The sequence below is a fragment of the Schistocerca gregaria genome, chromosome 2 (assembly GCF_023897955.1).
Source record: "Schistocerca gregaria isolate iqSchGreg1 chromosome 2, iqSchGreg1.2, whole genome shotgun sequence".
Taxonomy (NCBI): domain Eukaryota; kingdom Metazoa; phylum Arthropoda; class Insecta; order Orthoptera; family Acrididae; genus Schistocerca; species Schistocerca gregaria.
The window spans coordinates 458,351,051-458,355,499 of NC_064921.1; positions in this window are offsets into that span (position 1 = coordinate 458,351,051).

Sequence of the window (4,449 nt, forward strand, 5' to 3'; positions counted from 1 at the left end):
GCAGGGCGCAGCGAGCTCGCCGGGCCAAGAGCCGCGCGCCCTCATCAGGGATGAAAGGCGACGCAGGTGGCCTCCGACGTCAAGCTGTCTCCTGCCACGCCCGTCTCGCGGCTCCCGTACGTGACGCGCCGCACGAGACGTCGCGGCTGACGTGCGCAGGGTTTACCCGAACCGCTGGCCTTTCTGCCACTCTGCGGCCAGGCGTGGAAGGCTGCTTCTTAACGGAAAGTCGAGACCGTGTAATACGTCAATGTACACTTCACATTATCACTTTACATAGTTTCTGCCGTTCTCACTCTGTAATTTTTCCTGTTCGGTATAAGCTGCCCAAGTCCAGTCAGTATACCGCAACACTAATAGTTTTTCAAGCCGATCCTACTTGACGTTATATTGTTTCTTTTCAATATGCAACAGCATGTGGTAACCATTTTGTTATTCTCGGCCTATAATTTCCTCCATTGATTGACTGCTCCGTCGGTTCTTGATAGAATATTTGATGCATTATGAATGAAAAACCATACAAGAACTAGAACTCTGTATACACAAAAAAAAAAAAAAAAAACTTGGGGAACAGCTACTCAACAACAATAGCGAAACAGCCTCAACCAATATTTTAAAAGCTTTGACAAAGAACTTAAAGCGTTGAAGCATTCTTATAATTCACTGTTTCAAGGCACAGCAATTAATGCAACCATTCCCTTTCATCTCTCAATAAATTCAACCCATAATACATTTACACGATCTGTTGTAATCTTTTTATATGCAGTACGTGAAATTAATATAATAAATGAAGTGTGCACATATCCATATTCAGGAGCAGCCCATTCACATTTTTTAAAAACAGAAACAAAAAATTTATATGTAGATAACAATTTAAATGGTATTTTATCAATACTTTTGTGTCCAATACTGCAGCACATTCATATTTCCAAAAAAATGTATATAAGTACCTAATATAATAACTGAGTTGTGCACCTGTCAGTATTCTGGTGCAGGCCGTTCATATTTTTAAAAACGAGAAACATAAATTTTATGTGCACTGGAGAGGAAACACATGAAGCAATATTATGCACACCTTTTACAACACTACCGCCCCTGTAGGTACAATTCACTGTCAGAAACTCATGTTTTTAAACCTCTAAAGTGCCTTTTCTAAATAAATAATTTGTATCGTTAGCGAACGACTCAAGATAACTTACACAGCACTTGGTCTGCTACTGTAAAAAGACGTTTATACTCTTCACCAATAGCACCTACGTAAATAAACTGTTCTTCACCTGAAGATGGTGGTGTGAACCATCGAAAGGCAAAATAAACAAGTGACTGACGCAAGAAACTGTTTTATTTGTACATACAACGCTAGTGTAATATTCTACAATATTTATTATGTTATTTTACAAACCGGTATTCGGATTTTTACGCCATCGTCAGGTACAAAGATAAGTATGTGTGGCTTTTAAATTTTCGTAGACGTGAAATTTTTGTTGGATCAAAGATTTTAAATTAGTGCATCTACAGAGTATCTCGGTTCTTTTCGAAGATGACTGTTGTTAATATTTGATTCAGGTCTAAAAAAAAGAAATTATTTGAGAGAAAATTCGATGTAAAACTGTTTAGGTTACATAAAATGTGTGACACATTAAATAATGGATCAAATAAAAAATTACAATAATTGTTCTGATAGTAAAACTATGTTGTAAACTTTGGTGATATGTTCCAAGGGCGGGTTGAACGAGATAACCTTGCCTTTAAAAGGTCCAATACTACAAATAGGTAAGATATTACAAGTCATGTAAGCGATGGAACGATGATTAAACAAAGTGAAATTGCTAACAGGGCAAGTGAAACTAAAGTAACTGCTTAAAGAAGACCATAAATGCAATATGAAGTCTTATATCACACCCGTAAATGAAAATGAACTACTTTGAAATTTTGGAAATTAATGAATATGTGTCGAAATGCCCAAGTTTAGTTCTGAATGATACTCCATACGGACTACTTTTCGTTTGGGCGACGTAAATGCATGGAAACGGCGGTAACAAGATTTAAAAAACAAATGTTGTAGTTTTATTAACTTTATTAAAAGATTCAGTACTAAGATTGGGCTTAGATTTGCAGATATTACGAAAGTTAACCCACCTGTTACTTAATTTTCTACCTGCACTACGCCTGAATATTTTTGTGTTTGTCTTGTAACATTCACAACAACATTATGCGCTTTTCTTTCCTATTTGTCCCACCAGTGTTTGCTTCCTCATGTATCGATATTGACTGGAATTTCTTCAAGTGAATGCTTGTGAACGCATCTGAAAATTGTTTCCGAAGTATCGCGATTGTCACTTTACATCGTTTCATGTCTTCGAATACAGACGAAGTGTGACTGTAAAATAACGGGACTGTTGCTGTAATACATTTTATTTCAAAAACATACATATTTAGTTATTGTCACCCCAATGCATTCCCCTCCTCTACACTTACAACGAACGTTTCATGCAATTTTCCATTGATGAAAACAGCGCTGGATGTGTTCCTCTGTGAGCTCGTCAATGACGCGTGTCGCTTTTTTTTTCATTTCTTCAACAGACTTAAATCTTGTTCCTTTAATGAAGATATGAGCTTCGGGAACAGATAAGTCACATGATGCTAGGTCAGGCGAATAAAGAGGGTGGCATAATACGAGGATAGTCTACTCTGCTAGAAACCTCGAACAGACAATGGGGTATGAGCCGGTGCGTTCTTGATGCTGGATCAATGACTTATTTTACCACAATGCGGGTCGGTTTATTATTATGATTATGATTATGATTATTATTATTATTTTGCTCGCGGAGTTGAGCAAGAACCTCAAGGCAGTAGTGTTGACTAATAACTTGAGCTTCAGGAACCCAGTGAAGAAACACAATCCGATTAATATTGAAAAAAAAATCGCTTTGAATCTTAATTTGATCATTCGAGCTATTTTTGCTCTCTGTGAAGTTAGGCTCTTCAAGCGCTTAGTTACCGAGCGAGGTGGCGCAGTGGTTAGCACACTGGACTCGCATTCGGGAGGACGACGGTTCAATCCCGTCTCCGGCCATCCTGATTTAGGTTTTCCCTAAATTGTTTCAGGCAAATGCCGGAATGGTTCCTTTAAAAGGGCACGGCCGATTTCCTTCCCAATCCTTCCCTAACCCGAGCTTGTGCTCCGTCTCTAATGACCTCGTTGTCGACGGGACGTTAAACACTAACCACCACCACCAAGCGCTTAGTTTCTGGATCGTTAGTGAAAAATCAAGATTCGTCACATGTTATCAATCTTCTCAAAAAATTAAAATCATTATTACTTGAATTCAAAGTGTCAGTTCAAACATTTTCGCGAGCTTCTTTTTGTTCGATCTCGAGAATCTTAGGCTCCAGTTTCGCACACACTTTTCTCGAATTAAATTGATTGAGTAAAAGTTGCCTTACGTAGCATTCTTTGTCAGTTCCTACAGTTTCAGCCATCGATCGAATACTCAACCGATGGTAATACTGAATCAGATTAATTACTTTTTCGATATTTTCGTCACTTTTTGATGTTGGAGAGCCTGAGTTATCTTAAACGTCTTCTCGAACATCTTGGAATTTTGTGGTCTTGCATTGTTAATCACTTAAATATGTTACCTAGATAAATGTATTCTCGAAATTTCATTACTCGCCATTGTTTGTGTTGTGTTGCAGTGTTTTACGTCAGTGTGTGAGTAAAGTATAAATGAATCAAATCAGAATTAAATTTATGAGATGCTGTCATTGTCCAGATTACACTTTATTTTTTGATGATGTAGTAGAACAGTTCTCGATTTATCCACTAGTTTTGACACAGTTTAGTTTCTCTTCTCCAGAAATCTGGAACATCCGATGAAACAGACTAGTGTAGACTGAACATCGGAAAGTATTTTCTTTTACATTCTAGCATCAGTATACTGTGTTTTGGCAAGAAACGAAGAACAAGGATCTTTGGTAGGCGCATTCAGACAGCTGCAGTTCGATATCCATATTTACATTTACTGTGTGTTTTGAGATCCTGAAAAGCAGTCTCCACTTCACTTTCCCAAATTATCCCCATCCATTCAGCCCCGTATACATTTTCTGAAGGAGCGACTTCAAATCCCAGTCCGGCTGTCTTCATCCATGTTTCTATCGATTCCTTAAACCACTTTTCAACGAATCCCTGAATGGTTCCTTCAGTACCAACGCACGATTGTCTGCCAAATCGTTATCCAGCTAAACTGGTGCTTAGTCTATACTAAGTTAAACGTCTACGGGACGTTTATACTACTTGCTTTCCTTCTGAGGATGCATTTTTTAAAATCAATACACAAAGGAGTTACTGACATTAGCTGCTAGTGGGCACTGATTTGAATCAATGGAGAAAGTTGAAAAATTTGTGCCGGACCAGGATTCGAACACGCGTCTCCTGCTTACTTGGCA